This window comes from Lissotriton helveticus, chromosome 3_1 (genome assembly GCF_964261635.1).
Source record: "Lissotriton helveticus chromosome 3_1, aLisHel1.1, whole genome shotgun sequence".
In the NCBI taxonomy this organism is placed as follows: domain Eukaryota; kingdom Metazoa; phylum Chordata; class Amphibia; order Caudata; family Salamandridae; genus Lissotriton; species Lissotriton helveticus.
Genome location: NC_136061.1, coordinates 2,013,056,685 through 2,013,078,910, shown reverse-complemented (window position 1 = coordinate 2,013,078,910; position 22,226 = coordinate 2,013,056,685).

Below are 22,226 nucleotides of genomic sequence, written 5' to 3'. Positions count from 1 at the left end.
ACAATCATTGTAGTTTATGATCCCAGCCATTTTGAGCCACTGCCATCGTGGAAAGTGCTTAGTCAAATGATTTTTTTTTTTTTTTAAACCTCTATGCAGTCCTCTTTCTATTTCCATTGACCATGTGAGACCCTGAGTAGTGCTGTTTCGATGAGCATGAAACAATGAGGGATTGTGGTCCTACTTCAGTTGTTCCGATTTGGGAGACAGAGGTTGTTAATGCAGTCCTCTTTCTATTTCCATTGATCATGTGAGACCCAGAGTAGTCCTGTTTTGATGAGCATGAAACAGTGAGGGATTGTGGTCATACTTCAGTTGTTCTGATTTGGGACAGAAGGTTGTTAATTATCCCTCAAAGGAATGCCCTGTGGCTGGAGATGGCCCCCTTGGCTTTGTTATACAAACAAGCGGCCATTTTGTGTGTGAATTGACCAAAAGTCACTGACCTCAAAAAGCGCAAAGTACAATAGGACAAAAGAGCAAACTAAAACAGTCACTAAGCAAAAAATAGACATGAACCAACAATGCAACCAAGATGTGCCCATCGTCGTCGCAGCCAGCACAGACCAATTGGGCCACTGGCTGCTTCCTGGCCACCCCCCTGGTGACCGAGGGTCAAGTACCCGAGGCGCCATGTTTGCCGTCAGCAAACAACTGTGCAGCAAAAACTTCGGGAAATGGATCCAAAAACAGACGCACTATCGGCGTCGTTGTGGAGGCGGGGCAGAGATGCGACTCGGCCCTGTGTCCACAATCGGCTGGCGCTCTATTAATTAGTGACTGCATGTATAAATAATTCTGTTGTTGAATGGGTAGTTGTGTGTGTCGACTTAGGAATCAGTGAGTGGGTATGTAGTAACTGGTATTAGTGTGTCAATGGTTTCAAATATGGTACTGTATTTTACAGTGAGTGATGAAAGGTTATACTAGTGTATGATGAGGTGTATCAGATTGTCACGTGGATGATGTCATCAGTGATGTCACTAACCATGTCTTGAATGATGCAATATGTGACATCATCAGCAGTGCATTGGGGCGCGCGAGTTATAGTTAGCTGTACTAACTATAACGGGGGGACATGTGAAGAAAGAAGAAAAAAACACAGAGAGAAGAAAAAGAAATGCAGAAAGAAGCAACAGAAGTCCACAAAGACGAAGAAAAGTGCAGGAAGAAGGAAGACGTGCAGAAAGAATAAACAGAGGAGCAAAAAGAAGCCTTGTTGCAAAATCATCCTGTACCTCAACTTTTTCAGTTGGATACTGGTGGTAACTACTCTGACTAACCAGTCCTAAAGCCAGTGCTATGCTAAAAGACACTTAGAATACAGTTAAAACACCTACATACACTAGGGAACAATATGCGTTGGAGTACCCCCTGTGATTACCATGGCCTCCTCTGTAAGCCCCTAGTACATAATAGGGCAGGGGGATTAAAACTACCTCTTAAAACGCGCCACAGGGCGCGTTTGCACACTGGTGAAGGGAGGGGGGGCTGAGCTGACATATGCAAACACACTCTGTGGCTGTTTTAATTGGGTGCATAAAGTCCCCTTGAATCCTGAGTCTTCCTTGGATACAACTAGCCCACCAGGTATTTCCAGTTAGCGCCATAGAGCTGAGTTGCAGAGAGGTGTAAAAAGGGGCACGGCCTGGACCACCTCTCTGCAACGCAGCGTAGTGGCGCTTACTGGAAGCATCTGGTGGGCTAGTTGGCCCCCCCATGGCCCCCTGGACTGAAGGGGAATTATTTCCCCAACTTAAAACACGCCACAGTGTGTGTTTGCACACATCACCTCAGGCCCGTCCCCTTTCTTCACCACTGTGTAAACACGCCCTGTGGCCATTTTAAGTTGGAAGATTAAGTCCTCTTGAATCCTGAAGGTCCCTAGGGTCAAACTACCCACTAGGTACCTCCAGTAAGCGCCGTTGCAGAGAGGTGTGAAAAGGGGTAAGGCCTGGACCACCTCTCTGCAACGCAGCGTACTGGTGCTTACTGGAATCACCTGGTGGGCTAGTTGGCTCCCAGGGGCACTCAGGATTGAAGGGTAATTATTTCCCCAACTTCAAAAACACGCGACACAGGGCGTGTTTGCACACGCCACCTCAGGCCCCTTTCCCTCCCTTCGCCCATGTGTAAACACACCCTGTGTCCATTTTAAGTTGGGAGATTAAGTCCCCTTGAACCCTGAGGGTCCCTAGCGTCAAACTAGCCCACTAGGTACCTCCAGTAAGTGCCACAGAGCTGCATTGCAGAGAGTTGTAAAAAGGCCGTGGCCTCTGAACACCTCTCTGCAACTCAGTTCCTGGGCGCATACTGGAGATACCTGGTGGGCTAGTTGGCCCTCAGGGACCCTCCGTTTTGAAGAGGAATCAATTCCCCAAATTTCAACTCGCCAAGGGGCGTGTTTTCACAATGGTGAAGGAAGGGGGCGGGCCTGAGGTGACATGTCTGCAAACACGCTTTGTGGCGTGTTTTAAGTTGGGGGATCAACTCCCCTTGAATCCTGAGGGTCCCAGGGGTGCAACTAGCCCACCGGGTACCTCCATTAAGCGCCACAGAGCTGCGTAGCAGAGAGGTGTAAAAAGGGATGTGGCCTCAGAACACCTCTCTGCAACGCAGCTCCCTGGCACATACTGGAGGGTACTGGTGGGCTAGTTGGCCCTCAGGGACCTCCAGTATTCAAGGGGGGAGGCAGGCAGTATTCAAGAGGGGAGGTGGGGTGGAAGCCGCGAGGCTCTCACCCTGCCATAGCAAGCAGCAGTGTCCCAAGGTGGGCACCCCGGGACACTGCAGGAGCCGACCCTAGGGAGTGGTGGTCCCCAGGACCGTGCGGCCTCCCTCCCAACATTCCTAAAGCCCCGGGGAGGTGGTGGTCCCCGGGGCTGGCGGGTCTGTCACAGACCCCAATATTTTAATATTTAGAGCCCCGGGGAGGTGGCAGTCCCTGGGCGTTTGGGGGGACTCAAGCCCCCACACAGGTTTTTTTTTTATGAAACACAAACCCCGGTGGGTGGCGGTCCCTGGGGCTGTGTGCCCCCCGCAAATATATTCTTAAAGCCCGGGGTGGCGGTCCCCAGGGGTTGGGGGGCCTTTGAGCCCCACACCTATGTTTTTGTGAAGCCCCGGGGGGTGGCGGTCCCCCGGGCCTGGTGGGGCCTTTAAGCCCCCCACCTATTTATTTTTGAAGACCCACGGGGTGGCGGTCTCCGGGGCTTTGGGGCCTCTCTGGGCCCCCCACTACAATTAAAATATTACCCCCGGGACTTGGCCCACCTGGGGGCTAAATAGCAACGAAGCGCAGGAGCCCGCTCTTCGGTTTTTTTTCCGCGGCCGGATCCATCGCGCATTTTGCCGATTTAAAAAAAAATAAAAACCATTTGGGCCCTGGGGGTCCTTGTGAGACATAGGGGGTCAGGGTGTTTCTACACTGCCCCCTTTTTGCGTTTTGCGCACATGTTTGACTGATTTCATGTGCCTCAGGTTCTACTGAGGCACAAGATGGCTACCAACACTTCCTGGTTTGGAGTGTTGACAGCCAATTAGCATAAAGCTCGTGATCAGGAGTGTGCGCGTATCCTGCGCGGCCATAGATATCGAAACTGTTTTAATTTTGATTTTCTCAGCAACTACTGAACAGATTTACACCATTTAACAAAAAGGCATCTTTCTGAACCAAGAGCTACCGTCTTGCCAAATTTGGTGTAATTCCGTTCAGCAGTTCGGGCTGTAGCTGTGTCTAAAGTTTCCATTTTTCTCGACCCCTGCTTGACGAATCACCCCGAGACTTTGAAGATAGGATCGGACCGGAACGCCCCACGAGTTTTGAAAATTTAGTGAAAATTCGTCAATTGGTGCTAAAGTTATTACCGCCAGTATGTGTTATATAAATATAAATATATATATATATATATTCACTGAAAAAACCATAGGTTATAGACCATATATAGTTAGGAATTTGCATTTACAAAACCTTGAAAATTCACTGAAAAAAACATAGGTTAGAGACCATATATAGTTAGCTGGACATTTTATTGACATAAAACCAATGAAATTCCATATATAGTTAGTTGCACTAACTATATATCGCGCACCCGCAATCCACTGCTGATGATGTCACATATTACATCATTCACGACATGGTCAGTGGCATCACTGATGACATCACTGATGACATCTCAAATGACATCACTGATGACATCACTGATGACATCTCAAATGACATCACTGATGACATCATCTAGTGTCTGTGTGTTTTTGTAAAGTTTAAATATGTTTTACATATTGAAGAATGAGTGGATGTATGGAAGACTGAGTGTGTGTGTGGCTGGCTGGGAGGTGTGTGACTCTGTGCATATCAATGTGTACTTGTATCAGTGATTGTATAAGAGAGTAAGTATGTGTTAGTATATGTGTGAAAAGTATGGTGTTCTGTGTTTAACTGTATAGATGAGGAAATCGAAGTGTGATTGATTCTTCACAGGACTGACTAGGTGTATGAGTGCATATGATAGTGTTGTAATAATGAGTAACTGTATGTATGAGTGATTGTATGGGTGAATGAGTGAATGTGTGTGTAGACGTAGGAATCAGTGAGTGCGTATGTAGTAACTGGTATTGGTGTGTCATGATGTCATCAGTGATGTCATTTGAGATGTCATCAGTGATGTCATTTGAGATGTCATCAGTGATGTCATCAGTGATGTCACTGAAGTATGGTGTTCTGTGTTTAACTGTATAGATGAAGAAATGGAAGTGTGATTGATTCTTTACAGGACTGACTAGGTGTGTGAGTAACTCCATGGATGAGTGGCAGTGTGTGAGTGTCTGCATAGGTGTATGAGTGCATATGATAGTGTTGTAATAATGAGTGACTGTATGTATGAGTGATTGTATGTGTGAATGAGTGAATGTGTGTGTAGACGTAGGAATCAGTGAGTGCGTATGTAGTAACTGGTATTGGTGTGTCATGATGTCATCAGTGATGTCATTTGAGATGTCATCAGTGATGTCATCAGTGATGTCATTTGAGATGTCATCAGTGATGTCATCAGTGATGTCACTGACCATGTCATGAATGATGTAATATGTGACATCATCAGCAGTGGATTGCGGGTGCGCGATATATAGTTAGTGCAACTAACTATATATGGAATTTCATTGGTTTTATGTCAATAAAATGTCCAGCTAACTATATATGGTCTCTAACCTATGGTTTTTTCAGTGAATTTTCAAGGTTTTGTAAATGCAAATTCCTAACTATATATGGTCTATAACCTATGGTTTTTTCAGTGAATTTCATTGGTTTTTTAAAAGCTAATATCTATAGCTGTAAAATATATTCTTTATTACGTGACGTATCACGTAGCCACGTGAGACGCCTCATGACGCGTCGCAACTCGCATAACCGTGACGTATCGGCTCTGCAGCGCAAACAAAACCCGTAACGTAAGCGTGCCGGAGCACGCTTACAGATATATATATTTCTGTTAACCTTAATTAGACAAAATCCACACGTGCACATATCTTGAGGCCTTGCAAAGGCACATCAAACAAACAGTCCCTACAATTTTGCCAAGTTTGCTGGAAATCTATTCCCTTACTTTTTTTTTTACTGTTTCTCTTGGTTTTCCCCTTGTTACGCTTACCGGGACGCTACCCGGTACGCGAACCGGACGCTCCAAAAACACAAGATGGCGGACTCCCGTTACGCTGCCGGTTAGCTGCCCGGTTCGCGTACCGGGAAGCGCCTCTACCGTGAAAAATCGCGGGGGACTTTAATATCCCCCTCATCAATCCTAGGGGGTCAGGAGGGGTTTACCTTGCCCCCTTTCCTTCATTTCCCCCTTCTTTTTTCACCACATCTTGTCTCTCGAACCTACCGAGAGACAAGATGGCGGCCACTCCGGACTGTTTACAATGTTGACAGCTACGCTGCCGGTTAGCTGCCCGGTTAGCTGCCCGGTGAGCTGCCCGGTGAGCTGCCCGGTTCACGTACCGGGACGCGCCTCTACGGCGTAAAATCGCAAAAAAAAAAGAAAATTTAATTTTTTGCCCTGCGGGGCACTTTAATATCCCCCTCATCAATCCTAGGGGGTCAGGAGTGGTCTACCTTGCCCCCTTTCCTTCATTTCCCCCTTCGTTTTTCACCACATCTTGTCTCTCGATCGTACCGAGAGACAAGATGGCGGCCGCTCCGGACTGTTTAGAATGTTGACAGACACCGGAGAGCCAATCAGCTTCGCTTCGCGAAGTTCCGTTACGCGTCAGGTACGCGAACCGGGGCGCTAACCGGAGCGCTGTCACAGATATATATATTTTTTTAAACGTTAATTTCTCAAAATCCACTGGAGCACATATATTGAGACATAGCAAAGGCACGTCGGGCAAACCATATCTACAATTTTGCCAAGTTTCATGTAAATCTATTCAGCCGTTCGAGCTAAAAGTGAGTCCAACCGCCCTATGGAAAAATGAATGGGAAAAACGCGTTTTGGGACCCCCCTTTTTTCTCGGCCCCCCCTTGGCAAAACCCCCCCAAATTTTCAGGGGCTGCTCAGAAACAAGATGTGCCATTTTCCTGAAAATTGCAGCCAATTCCGTCCACAAACGCCAAAGTTATTAGACATAGAATTTTCAGAAACCCCATAGAGAAAAAATCCTAACTATATATACCCACTGGCTATCGCCAGTAGGTAATATACATATATAAACATATATAATCTGCATATCTATATAAATATAAATGCATGCATACATATACATATATGCATACATATGCATGTTATTTACATGAAAGTTTTAAAAACACAAATAAAAGCAAAGCTAAAAAGCCACCTCATTACAAACAGAATGGCTTTAACTTAAATGAGGGCGAGATCTATTGCATTTTCAATGCTTGTTTACATTGGTTCTATCAAGAAGGCATTCAGATGTGTCACACATTTGCCATAAATTCTGAATGTTAGCACTCTGGTTGCTCATTAGATCACTGTAGTAAAGCTAGTGCTCACCAGGGAAGTCTGCTGCTAATCATGGTTTGCAGCCATTTTCCTGCATTTTTTATCCCGCAGACTTTCAGTCCGCATACCATTATCCCGCAAGGTCATTGACCTCGCATACCATTATCCCGCATTTTTTAAAAACGCATGTGCATTTATCGCGCATGCCTTTACAAAGAATTACGTTTTAAAGGCATGTATGGTAAATGCATTTGCGTTGTGAAAACCACGATGACGAGAGAGATAAGTGGGTTTGTGTTAATTTTTTCGTGGGTTAGTGATTGTGTAGTGTAGTGTAGTGTTGTGTAGTGTAGTGTTGTGTTAGTGTAGTGTAGAGTTGTGGTGGTTGTTTAGTGTAGGGTCATGCTGGGGGTAGTGTTTTAGGGTTTAGGGTTGTGTTGTAGTGTTTGCGTAGTGTAGGGTCATGCTGGGGGTAGTGTTTTAGGGTTTTGGGTAGTGTTGTAGTGTTTGCGTAGTGTAGGGTCATGCTGGGGGGTAGTGTTTTAGGGTTTTGGGTAGTGTTGTAGTGTTTGCGTAGTGTAGGGTCATGCTGGGGGTAGTGTTTTAGGGTTTTGGGTAGTGTTGTAGTGTTTGCGTAGTGTAGGGTCATGCTGGGGGTAGTGTTTTAGGGTTTAGGGTAGTGTTGTAGTGTTTGCGTAGTGTAGGGTCATGCTGGGGGTAGTGTTTTAGGGTTTAGGGTTGTGTTGTAGTGTTTGCGTAGTGTAGGGTCATGCTGGGGCTAGTGTTTTAGGGTTTAGGGTAGTGTTGTAGTGTTTGCGTAGTGTAGGGTCATGCTGGGCGTAGTGTTTTAGGGTTTAGGATAGTGTTGTTGTGTTTGCGTAGTGTAGGGTCATGCTGGGGGTAGTGTTTTAGGGTTTTGGGTAGTGTTGTAGTGTTTGCGTAGTGTAGGGTCATGCTGGGGTGTAGTATTTTAGGGTTTAGGGTAGTGTTGTAGTGTTTGCGTAGTGTAGGGTCATGCTGGGGGTAGTGTTTTAGGGTTTTGGGTAGTGTTGTAGTGTTTGCGTAGTGTAGGGTCATGCTGGGGGTAGTGTTTTAGGGTTTTGGGTAGTGTTGTAGTGTTTGCGTAGTGTAGGGTCATGCTGGGGTGTAGTGTTTTAGGGTTTTGGGTAGTGTTGTAGTGTTTGCGTAGTGTAGGGTCATGCTGGGGTGTAGTGTTTTAGGGTTTTGGGTAGTGTTGTAATGTTTGCGTAGTGTAGGGTCATGCTGGGGGTAGTGTTTTAGGGTTTTGGGTAGTGTTGTAGTGTTTGCGTAGTGTAGGGTCATGCTGGGGGTAGTGTTTTAGGGTTTTGGGTAGCGTTGTAGTGTTTGCGTAGTGTAGGGTCATGCTGGGGGTAGTGTTTTAGGGTTTAGGGTAGCGTTGTAGTGTTTGCGTAGTGTAGGGTCATGCTGGGGGTAGTGTTTTAGGGTTTAGGGTAGCGTTGTAGTGTTTGCGTAGTGTAGGGTCATGCTGGGGGTAGTGTTTTAGGGTTTAGGGTAGTGTTTTAGTGTTTGCGTAGTGTAGGGTCATGCTGGGGGTAGTGTTTTAGGGTTTAGGGTAGTGTTGTAGTGTTTGCGTAGTGTAGGGTCATGCTGGGGTGTAGTGTTTTAGGGTTTTGGGTAGTTTTGTAGTGTTTGCGTAGTGTAGGGTCATGCTGGGGGTAGTGTTTTAGGGTTTAGGGTAGTGTTGTAGTGTTTGCGTAGTGTAAGATCATGCTGGGGTGTAGTGTTTTAGGGTTTTGGGTAGTGTTGTAGTGTTTGCGTAGTGTAGGGTCATGCTGGGGGTAGTGTTTTAGGGTTTAGGGTAGTGTTGTAGTGTTTGCGTAGTGTAGGGTCATGCTGGGGGTAGTGTTTTAGGGTTTAGGGTTGTGTTGTAGTGTTTGCGTAGTGTAGGGTCATGCTGGGGGTAGTGTTTTAGGGTTTAGGGTTGTGTTGTAGTGTTTGTGTAGTGTAGGGTCATGCTGGGGGTAGTGTTTTAGGGTTTAGGGTAGTGTTGTAGTGTTTGCGTAGTGTAGGGTCATGCTGGGGTGTAGTGTTTTAGGGTTTTGGGTAGTGTTGTAGTGTTTGCGTAGTGTAGGGTCATGCTGGGGGTAGTGTTTTAGGGTTTAGGGTAGTGTTGTAGTGTTTGTGTAGTGTAGGGTCATGCTGGGGGTAGTGTTTTAGGGTTTAGGGTAGTGTTGTACTGTTTGTGTAGTGTAGGGTCATGCTGGGGGTAGTGTTTTAGGGTTTAGGGTAGTTTAGTTGTTTAGTGTATGCTAAAGGCATATTCATTCTAAAAGTTTTCGTTATTTTAATTTGCGGCCTAATAGTACATGCGGGATTTTTTTTGCGGACTGATGGTATGTGGGATTTCGTCATATATTCGCTAATCATACTTTCTATGGCAAAATGAACCCCCTCATTTTGTTCCTTTTTAAATTAAATGTTTTAAGAGTTACCACTTTATTCCAATCAAGATGGCTTCAGGTGTGCCATACCTTTGTAATAAGTAGGACTGTTAGCACTCTAGTTGTTCTTTAGAACACTCTGGGACATTCTGTCATTGGGCTATAGTTGGGCTACATCTGGCTGATATTTGGGCTACATTTGTTTTTTTTTGTCTCTGGTGGCCATCTTTGGGCTACATTGGGCTACATTGGGCTACATTGGGCTACATTTGGGCTCCAACATATATATAGCCCAATGTAGCCCAATATATATTTTTCAAAGTTGATTTTCGTAAAAACCACTGGAGCCTATATCTTGAGACATAGCAAAGGCACATCGGGCTACCAGTCCCTACAATTTTGCCAAGTTTGGTGTAAATCCATTCAGCCGTTCAGGCTAAAAGTGAGGCCAACCGCCCTATGGAAAATTGCATGGGAAAAACACGTTTTGGGACCCCCCTTTTTTCTCGGCCCCCCCTTGACGAAACCCCCCCAACTTTTCAGGGGCTGCTCAGAAACAAAATGTTCCATTTTCCTGAAAATTTCAGCCAATTCTGTCCTCAAACGCCAAAGTTATTCGACATAGAATTTTCAAAAATCCCATAGGAAAAAAATCCTAACTATATATACCTACTGGCTATCGCCAGTAGGTAATATATATATATAGATATATTACCTACTGGCGCTCGCCAGTAGGTATATATAGTTAGGATTTTTTCTCTATGGGATTTTTGAAAATTCTATGTCTAATAACTTTGGCGTTTGTGGACGGAATTGGCTGAAATTTTCAGGAACATGGCACATTTTGTTTCTGAGCAGCCCTTGAAAATTTGGGGGGGGTTCGTCAAGGGGGGCCGAGAAAAAAGGGGGGTCCCAAAACATGTTTTTAACATTGAGTTTTCCATAGGGCGGTTGGCCTCACTTTTAGCCCGAACGGCTGAATGGATTTGCACAAAACTTGGCAAAATTGTAGGGACTGGTAGCCCGATGTGCCTTTGCTAGGTCTCAATATATGTGCTCCAGTGGATTTTGAGAAATTAACGTTCAAAAAAAGATATATATCTGTAACAGCGGACCGGGCAGCGCTCCGGTTCGCGGACTTTTCGCGGTACGGAGCTTTGTGAAGCGGAGCTGATTGGTTCTCCGGCGTCTGTGAACATTCCAAACAGTCCGTAGCGGCCGCCATCTTGTCTCTCGGTAGGATCGAGAGACAAGAGGACGCCAAAGCGAAGGGTCAAATGACCATAAGGGGGCATAGTAGATCCTCGCTGACCCCCTAGGTTTGATGTGGAGGTTTTAAAAGGGTCCCGCGGGGCAAAAAAAAATAATAATAATAATAATCGAACGGCTGAATGGATTTGCACAAAACTTGGTAAAATATTAGGGACTGGTAGCCCGATGTGCCTTTGCTAGGTCTCAATATATGTGCTCCAGTGGATTTTGAGAAATTAACGTTCAAAAAAAGATATATATCTGTAACAGCGCTCCGCTTCGCGTAACGGAGGTTTGCGAACCTGATTGGTTCTCCGGCGGCTGTAAACATTGCAAACAGTCCGTAGCGGCCGCCATCTTGTCTCTCGGTAGGATCGAGAGACAAGAGGAGGCCAAAGCGAAGGGGCAAATGACCATAAGGGGGCATAGTAGATCCACCTTGACCTCTTAGGTTTGATGTGGAGGTTTTAAAAGGGCCCCGCGGGGCAAAAAAAATAATAATAATAATAATCGAACGGCTGAATGGATTTGCACGAAACTTGGCAAAATTGTAGGGACTGGTAGCTCGATGTGCCTTTGCTAGGTCTCAATATATGTGCTTCAGTGGATTTTGAGAAATTAACGTTCAAAAACAAGATATATATCTGTAACAGCGCTCCGCTTCGCGGAGATAAAATTATATCTGTATTACCTAGCTGTTGCTAACACCAGTTAGCGACGGCTAGTAGGAGATAGCGACCATCTTGGGCCCCACTTTGCATGTGAGTGATATTTATCACTAATGACATGCAAAGTGGGCATGCCAAGATGTTAGAGACTGGAAACAGTCGCTAACATCGCTATCTCCTATTATCAACTTTTGGAAATATTCGCGATAAGCGCGAATATCTCCAAAAGCTAGCACCTGCCCTGAGCAGTTCTTAGCCATGTTATCCAATGGGAGGTGGATAACATGGCTAAGAGCATTAGCTCGGTAATGCATGAATATCGCTGAGTTTTCAGCGATATTAATGCATTGCGGTCGTTTTTTATCGTATTTGCGATAAACCTTGATAATAGCAAGGTTTATCTGCGATAATTTCTGACGATGCTTAGCGGTAAAAAAATCGTTGCTAAGCATCGTTAGGGATAAATATCGCTTAACTTTGGTAATATGCCCCAACGTCTGTTAACGTTCGATTCGAAGGAAATCAGGAAGTGTTGAAAAACATTGTCTGCGCATCTTGTCTTTTTTCAAATGCCACACTTTTGTCGTGCACGGCAGTCATTTTAGATGCCTTGACCAGACCCACTCTGTGCACGCTGTCGATCCTTAGCATGGCTCCCCACCCTCGCAAGCATCTCCCCCAGGCAGTGGTCACCCCCGCTCTCTGTCTTATGCATGGGTAATAAACCTCCCTCCATCTGCGCTGCTCTTCCCTGAGAATCACACCCTGTGCCCGCCCGACACCTCCCTTTCGCCCTATTCACTACCGCACCCTCTGACACTCCTTTTCCTCTGTGTCCGATTGTCCAGGCCGGTGCTAGGGTATCAGCTAGCCCTGCAGATGTAGTTTATGGCCCCAGCTGTAAAGAATCACCCCTCTTCAAAGGAGTTATAGTAGATCAAGGCCCACACTCGATGAGATCTGTCACAGCAGACGCGTTCCTATTATCTGAAAACCATCCTGTATTGTGATTGGGGAGGGGACCGAGCCTGAAGCGGAAGATTCCAGGGATGACTCTTTGTACATCAAAGTTTTTACAATTATGTGTCACATTAAAAATATATAGCACTCCGACAAAGTAGTAAGATTATAAAACTTTAATAACTTATAAATATATACAAGAAAACAAAAACAGTAATAACATATAAACATTTTTAGGGAAAAACAACGAAGTAGCGGTCGGCTGTGCGAATAGTCCCAACGCAGCACAACGTCCAGATTTCTGGCGTGGGGCGTCGCGGGGGGTGGGTCATCAGTAGCAAACTGTTGTGCGAATAGTTCCAAGGCAGCAGAACGATGGCACCAAGGTGATGTCCAGTAAGTTGCCGCACTGGTTTTGGTATCCTACAATGCTGCTCCGAATAACGGCGTGGGGCGCCCCGGGGGAGGCGGCGTGAACGGGCCTCTCCAGGTGGAGTCTCATCTGTTGTAGTGGGGCGCCCCTTTACCGTTTCAGTTGCCATTCCGTCCGTTTTTGGTCCACTGTGTCAAAAGCCGCAATTCAGCTGAGTTGCGCCCACTCTTGCGGTGCAGCGATAGGCGGCTGTCACAGGACTCTCAAAATGGCGGCAGGCTGTTTCCTTTTTGGGCCTGGTCCACTGAAATGGCCCTGGGACACCTTGGAAATCGGACGCTTGTCTGCTAGGTCTTGGACCCCATTCTCGAAAGCGTCCCCTCTGCCTTGAGGATTCATCAAAAGTTTTGGGGGCCCCCGACTCCTGTAGGCTTCTGGTGGGGAGCGGCTGCCATGATTGCTCGCGGAATGACCACGACGGAGCTACGAGATGGTGGTGCTCTCATGCTGACGCCAGCTTCAGTCTGAAACATCCAGAAACAAAGTGGGGCTTTCATCGTTTGGGAAAAAAAAAAAGTTTTCATCCAATGAAAAGTGTTGTTTTTAGGTCACATGATCAAGCCTTCCATCATTAGGAAACCAAAAGTAAAATGAACCAATGAAAAGTTTTATAAACAAGTCACATGACCTGTTATGCGGCATAGGGTATAAAATGCGGAGAAAATACGTTGGCCTGTGAGTTTGCGTCAGTAGCGGACCGATGTGCGAATAGGCCGAAGGCAGCACAACGCGCCAAGATCCGGATGGCACCGAGGTTGTGTCTAGTAAGTTGCCGCACTGGTGTGGCCATCCTACAATGTTGAAAGTCGGCGTGGGGCGCCCCGTTGGCCTGTGAGATGGCGTCAGTAGCGGACCGATGTGCGAATGGGGCCAAAGGCAGCGCAACAATATTTTCGGAATAGAAGACACCACAAGGCGCTGAGATGCCAAGATCCGGATGGCACCGAGGTGGTGTCTAGCAAGTTGTGGCACTGGTGTGGCCATCCTACAATGGTAAAAGTCGGCGTGGGGCGCCCTGTTGGCCTGTGAGATGGTGTCAGTAGCGGACTGATGTGCGAATGGGGCCAAAGGCAGCGCAACAATATTTTCTGACTGACACCACAAGGCGCTGAGATGCCAAGATCCGGATGGCACCGAGGTGATGTCTAGGAAGTTGCTGTACTGGTGTGGCCATCCTACAATGGTAAAAGTCGGCGTGGGGCGCCCTGTTGGCCTGTGAGATGGTGTCAGTTGCGGACCGATGTGCGAATGGGGCCAAAGGCAGCGCAGCAATATTTTCTGTATGGAAGATACCACTAGGCGTTAAGATGCCAAGATCCGGATGGCACCGAGGTGATGTCTAGCAAGTTGCTGTACTGGTGTGGTCATCCTACAATGCTGAAACTCGGCGTGGGGCGCCCCATTAGCCTGTGAGATGGCGTCAGTAGCGGACCGATGTGTGAATAGGCCGGAACCAGCACAAGGCGCCAAGATCCGGATGTCACCGTGGTGGTTTCATAGTTGAGAGGCACTTCATCTGCAGTGGGGCGCCGAGATCCGGATGGCACCGAGGTGATGTCTAGCAAGTTGCTGTACTGGTGTGGTCATCCTACAATGCTGAAACTCTGCGTGGGGCGCCCCATTAGTCTGTGAGATGGCGTCAGTAGCGGACCGATGTGCGAATAGGCCGAAGGCAGCACAACGCGCCAAGATCCGGATGTCACCGTGGTGGTTTCATAGTTGAGAGGCACTTCATCTGCAGTGGGGCGCCGAGATCCGGATGGCACCGAGGTGATGTCTAGCAAGTTGCTGTACTGGTGTGGTCATCCTACAATGCTGAAACTCGGCGTGGGGCGCCCCATTAGCCTGTGAGATGGCGTCAGTAGCGGACCGATGTGCGAATAGGCCGAAGGCAGCACAACGCGCCAAGATCCGGATGTCACCGTGGTGGTTTCATAGTTGAGAGGCACTTCATCTGCAGTGGGGCGCCGAGATCCGGATGGCACCGAGGTGATGTCTAGCAAGTTGCTGTACTGGTGTGGTCATCCTACAATGCTGAAACTCGGCGTGGGGCACCCCATTAGCCTGTGAGTTCGCGTCAGTAGCGGACCGATGTGCGAATAGGCCGAAGGCAGCACAACGCGCCAAGATCCGGATGGCACCGAGGTGGTGTCTAGTAAGGTGCACTGGTGTGGACATCCTACAATGCTGAAAGTCGGCGTGGGGCGCCCCGTTGGCCTGTGAGATGTCGGCAGTAGCGGACCGATGTGCGAATGGGGCCAAAGGCAGCGCAACAATTTTTTGGAAATAGAAGAGACCACAAGGCGCTGAGATTCGGTTAGCACCGAGGTGGTGTCTAGCAAGCTATGCAGCTGAGTTGCGTGCGCACTTGCGGCGAATAGGTCGAAGGCAGCATAACAATGTTTTCTGAATAGAAGACACCACAAGGCGTTGAAATTCGGTTACCACCGAGGTGATGTCTAGCAAGTTGCCGCACTGGTGTGGCCATCCTACAATACTGCTCCGAATAACGGCGTGGGGTGCCCGAAGGGGGGGGGGGAGGCGGCGTGAACGGGCCTTCCTAGGTGGAGGCTTGTCTGCTGTAGTGGGGCGCCCCTTTACCGTTTCAGTTGCCATTCAGCTGAGTTTCGGCTGCTCTTGATGCTACAGCGACAGGCGGCTGCAACAGGACTCTCAAAATGGCGGCCTGTTCTTTGGATTTGGGCCTGGTCCACTAAAATGGCCCTGGGACACCTTAGAACTCGGACGCTCGATTTTTTTTTCCTTTCCTGTACATGCAAAAAAAGGTAAATGCCCGGTACGTTACACGCTTCATCTGCCACGATGAACTCTCCAGAGGAACCGAAAAAAAATATAGTTATGGTAACTATACCATGCATCGTCATATGGAGAGGTGGCACCAATTAATTATAGTGCTGCATAAAAGAGAGATTTGGAGGAGAACCCCTGACCTGCTAGTACATTCATCAAAGAAGTGGCACTGACAGCATCAGAGGCAAGGGAAACGGTCCCAAATATTTAGAAGAACTTTGGAAAGATTAAAATTACATGTTTAGATTGTGGCAAATTAATTTCATGTGGACAGATGAGTGTTACCCTAATAAATACAGCATATGAACATCATCATAGTCGATGGTTGGTAGAGACATTTTGACTATATCCTGGACCTGCCCGTCCTCGCCCAAAATGGCGCCGGAATAAATGGGACTCGTAACTCCTTGTTGTGTACTGGTTGCAGAACCTTGAAATCACGAGATACGTATGCAGTTTTGAAGCACATGGCGGGCGGGGACGAGAATTGATTGAATATTTCGACATCCCTATTGATATTAAGTTCTGATGTGTTATTGATTACTGTACTATTGAAAGTTCGAATTAACGTCACCCATGGTACTTGCCCGCAAATGTATATCTAGATAATTTTATTGTAACTGGCCCTGTCGTATTTTAATTATAAAATGTACGTCCACCGATTCCGTAACTGTTAGACACCTTAGTTCTTGCAACCTAATGGCCCGCCCGTTACGTTCCTCTACAGTGTAAATGTCTACTCATCATATACGATTACAGTTTGCTCCGTGGCCGGCCCACGTGGTTATAGGCTCGTATTTGTATAATGAAATTTTCACAATAAAGGTTTTTAAAAGAAAACATGGTAGTAGTATATACATTGGTAAAGTTTTTAATAATAGTCACTGTTTTAGAATCATTAAAAGGCAAGTGAAATAAAGCAGACCAATTACATGAAGGGTAAAAGGTATAATACGAAGGAACGCAGTAAAGATAAATGGTCAAGGGCTGTTGTGTTTTCTATTCCTGCAACATAAAGTGATCGATAAGAATCTCATATTCAGGCGTATCGGCGACTAAGACAGCAGGTCGACCCTCTTTTGCTCAACGGCTCCGTCATGGGACGAAGAAACGGTCTTTTTCTCGAAAAAAGAATATATTTTACTTGCAGGACAGTTGTAAATTTTCTGGGAAAGTACATTAGCCTGGAACATTATAACATATATTTAAGAAAAAATAATGTTCGGAAGTAATAAAAAGCGTAATTTTTAGGTCATATGACCAAGCCTTTCATCATTAGAATAAGAAAAGTAAAATGAACCAATGAAAAGTTTTATTAACAAGTCACATGACTTGTTATGCTTACGTTACACGCTGCGCGCCCCGGATGACTTCCGGATGCGCTAACGCGGCGCGTCATATGACGCATTACGCGACAACGCAGGTCCAGAATATAGTCAAAATGTCTCCACCAACCAGCGGTCGGAACACAACCCCTTTCAGCAGGCTAAATAGTTCTTTTAAATGACAACAGAAGGGACAGGCAACAAGAACCATTAGTCAAAGAGGGGAGGGCTAGTTCTTCTCTACCGGGTTACATTGGGGCGCTACCGGAACTGATCGAATTGGTAGTCTACAGTGTTTCTGGATGTTTCAGACTGAAGCTGGGGTTAGCATGAGAGCAGCACCATTTCGTAGCTCCGTCGTGGCCATTCCGCAACCAATCATGGCAGCCGCTCTTTATCGTTATTTTGGGCGGGGTGGGTGGCGGAGCCGAGCTGTTTTGCAGCCATCATTGTGTGGAGTTCAGTTCATTTCACTAGTTTTGTATTTGTCATGAGGGGTTGTTCCTAATGTTTCTATTTTAGCGAGGTCAAAAAGAGATCCCATTAGTGGCCTACTGATTTTGCTCGATTCCTTTTCTTTTTTTTTTACACGATTTTTCGTTATCTGCAAAGACTAAACAGAGTATTGCGACTCTGTGTTTGTTTGTAAATAGAGAATGAACCAAAGAGAACCAATTCTAAAACAGTAAATACTTGGATAACAATCAATCAAATGGAGAGAGAAGCAGGCACGACGTATTACAACGGGGGCAAAGGCCTGCGTTAACTACCCTTCACTATGTGCAAAGAGAGAGTACTCCTAATAGAAATGAGGGGGGGGGCACCATTCAAAGCAGATCAGTGTGCATAAACACGAAAATGTTTTCACTTACCACGTACTTGACATTCGACAGCTTATGATATTTGCTATTAAAAAACCATTGAAATTCTCTGAAAAAAACATAGGTTATAGACCATATATAGTTAGGAATTAGCATTTACAAAACCTTGAAAATTCACTGAAAAAACCATAGGTTATAGACCATATATAGTTAGGAATTAGCATTTAAAAAACCTTATTTTACTCACACAAAACCATTGAAATTCCATATATAGTTAGTTGCACTAACTATATATCGCACACCCGCAATCCACTGCTGATGATGTCACATATTACATCATTCATGACATGGTCAGTGACATCACTGATGACATCACTGATGACATCTCAAATGACATCACTGATGACATCACTGATGACATCTCATTTGACATCAATGACCACATCACTGATGATATCATTCATGTGACAATACAATGCATCTCCTCACATTTTAATATAACCTCTGTTTCACCCAGTGTTAAATACAGAGTATAATTTTTGAAACCATTGACACACCAATACTAGTTACTACATATGTACTCACTGATTCCTACGTCTACACACACATTCACTCATTCACCCATACAATCATTCATACATACAATCACTCATCTTTACAACACTATCATATGCACTCATACACCTATACAGACACTCACACTCTGCCACTCATCCATGGAGTTACTCACACACCTAGTCAGTCCTGTAAAGAATCAATCACACTTCCATTTTCTTGTCTATACAGTTAAACATAGAGCACCTTACATTTTCAAACATATACTAACACATACTTACCTTGTTATACAATCATTGATATAAGTACACATTGATCTGCACAGAGTCACACACTTCCCAGCCAGCCACACACACACTCAGTCTCCCATACAAATACTTGGACAATCAATCAGTAACCCATATAGTTAATCATATAGCTACTGATCAACACATGTAGCAGTTTACAGAACAACAGACATAATGATGCACAAATTAAGACACTTTAGTCACTAACCCATGCACTCAGTGAGACACATTTAATCACTCACTCATACATTCAGTCATGCACCTACTAAATCCTTTGTCCAGACACTTATACTTCCACTCATTCTTCAATATGTAAGACACATTTTAACTTTACAGAAACATACAGTCACTGGATGTTGTCATCAGTGATGTCATCAGTGATGTCATTTGAGATGTCATCAGTGATGTCATCAGTGATGTCACTGACCATGTCATGAATGATGTAATATGTGACATCATCAGCAGTGGATTGCGGGTGTGCGATATATAGTTAGTGCAACTAACTATATATGGAATTTCAATGGTTTTGTGTGAGTAAAATAAGGTTTTTTAAATGCTAATTCCTAACTATATATGGTCTATAACCTATGGTTTTTTCAGTGAATATATATATATATATATATATATATATATATATATATTCCCATAGCAGCCCAGGTTAACACCAGAACGTGGGCTGCTATGGGAATTCACAAGGACATATTATCAAGCCCATTATCGCAGTTCTTGATAATATGCCCCTCAGTGACTGGTTGGCAACATTTCAATCTCATTGTAGATGGAATTTTTGTGTGGAATCTTAATTTTCTTTTGTGCCAAGAAATGTGTCTAATGAGTCACTGTGCAAACATGGCGCCTAGAATGGTTTGCAGAATTCTTACCTCTTCAATATTATTAAGGACGTGTGTCCATTTGCAAATCCCTCCGAGAATGCAAGAACGGTGGCGTGGGAGGAACCGTTGACATTTTCAGAAGTCTGCCATTTCTCCATCAAGCATGAGAGAAGTCATGTACAAAAAACAAATGTGAATTCCTGCAAATGGACATGTGGGCGAGAATGCAACTGTCTGCAGTATGGCCCATATTATGATGCAAGCTGCGATTAACAGTGTGCATCACAAACTGCTTCCACTTTGTAAATCCCTACCACTTAATTTGACATGTTGGTAAAATGCCAATGGTTTCCTACTGCAAATGGTGCAACAAAGGTTCGACATTTGGCACAGGGAATTACAAGAAATGGGTGACACCTCTTTCACGAACCTTTATCTTTGCGAATCACATGGAGTTGAAATGTTTATACTGTCCGTCAGAAAGTCATTTCTGAATGACAATGGACTTTTGACACGTGGCAAATTGTCTTTTTGTGTACGCAAAGCTTCTGATTCTGTGAATCACAGGATGTAACTGTAAGAAGGCTTTTTACATCAGGTGCTATGTCAATTGCTTTCGACGTTCTCCTCACACGGAGCAAAAAAAGGAAAACAAATCACGAAAAGAATATTCCTTGCTGGACAACAGTGAGGCAGTTTGTTAGATGGACAACAAACCTAATGAGAAACACCTGCGGGAGCGGAGCAAAGGCTTGCCTGATCAGAAAGATGCCCATGACACTCCTCTGAAGTGGATGAAAAAGTAATATTATTCTGCATCATTCGCACACCAGCTGAATTCCAGGAACTCCAGATGTTGTCCAGGGCATATGAGGCTGGCTGAATGGAATTTCGTTTTGAAAAATGAAAAAATAAATCTGAGAGTTTGACAGAGTGTAAAGTTGGAAAACTCAAGATCAGAAAACATATGCAGCGCCTGTTTAACGGTTTTGTGAATTGGCCAGTTGCTCTATCGAAGATTTTAGATAGCAGGATAGAACAGATGAATTTTGCTACTGAAAAGAACAGAGATGGCCCATGGCAAATGCGTCTATGGCTGATGTTCAGCAGTTTTATATGTAAGTGCTAATTCATAACGTATAAAATATTATTTTTTTAGGTCGAAGATAAAGTTGTAGTATGAGCTAACTACCATTGAAAAGCCCACGCTTGTGGGTCTTTCTAAACTATGTATTGCTGTGAGGCTCACTGTCAAACCATAATTCTCATCCTACCATGTTATGTAGAAACAGAGATGTATCCCTTCTTATTGTTGCCTACACACGAAACATGGGTTACATTTAAACAACTGAAATTAAGGAGGGGTTTAAGCAATTAACATTATTTGCTGCAGGACAGTAGATAACTGAGACTGAAAATGCTTCTAACACTTGTTGTGTAGGTTAAATTAACTTTTGAATATTCGTGCAAATAAATTTTTAGCAATAGAGTTCATAAGTAAAGCTTGTACCCAGGAATAAATTATACTACTTATAAGAATCGAGAATATCACATCCCTTAATTTGAGGAAGTGACCTGCCAAAGTGCCTACAACCAGTTCACTTTTCAACCTCAATGTGACCATTTGTAAGTAGATGGCTGAAGCTCTATCTTTATGTAACCATACTGAACAATGCAAACATAAAAGACTCATGCAGCATTGAAGGATCACTTTATGTGACAGGTTTACCTAATTATAATGTAAGAATGTTATAGAGAAAAGAAAGACACAGTAAAGCAGATTCATTCACATCTTCGACCTCTGCTGTTTCATGTGCCTCACATGTGGGTGGTGGTGTTCTGTCCCCAGCACTGTGTGGCAGTGACACCACTAGGGCTGGAGGTGGAATGTCTGCCGCACTGTGTGGCACTGACACTTCAGGGGGCAGAGATGTGGATGGAGTGGTAGCAGCAACAGTCATCCGCTCCAGGCCTTGAGCCATTAATGCCATGAGGAGGGTCTGCAGGGCACGGAAGAATCCAGCTACCTCTCGCTGGTGTGCAGCCATGGCAGCCGTTCTTTCCACCTGCACCCGCTCCATATTCTCCATGATGCTCGGCATGTGTCCCAACTCCCGGGTGACATCGCTGGAGCCACTCTGACTAGACAGTTGTTCTTGTCTCAGAGTCAGGACTCAAGCGATGTCAGCCATGGATCATTGGAGAGCATGGAGGGACTTTGGGTGTCTGGTAGGGACTGTGAGTGGTCCCTGATGGGACTTAGACACCCACGTATGGCATCTAGTTTGGCTGCCATGTGGTCAAACTCCACCCGCACCTGTTCAGCCATCTGCTCCTGGCACCCCAACACATGGCGTTGAAAGGCTATGTGTTGTTTGTGGGGGTCCTGGGAGGCACCCGTGGTGGTGGGTGCTGCCTGCTGTGTGGTCCTCGCAGGGGATGGGGTCTCATCGATGCAGCTGGGCTGCCCTGCTCCTAGAGGTGGTTGACGTAGCTGTCAATGAACTCTTGGAGGGCGTCGGTGTCGAAGGTGTGGAGGTCCTCTTCGTCATTAGAGAAGAGAGGTTTGGGCTGCTTTGCAGGAGGAGTTGGGTTTCCCTCTGCAATGTGAAGGGGAGATGCAGTTTAACATTGTGTTCACATGTATGTTGACGCATTGCACATGTTCACATGCAGACTGCATGACATGGTACATTGTGACTGTTTGGGAGGAGCTGCCTATTTGATGCAGGAGAGTGGACATTTCGTAAACATCACGGATGTGTGTTTGTACATTATCAACTCACATTTCCCTGCTATGCCAAATGTGATTGGCCAGTTTCTACACACAAGCAGCAGCAGTTGTGCCCTCTGTTCTGTTGTGGACGTTTTGCAGTTTGTACCACATTGTTGTCAATGTT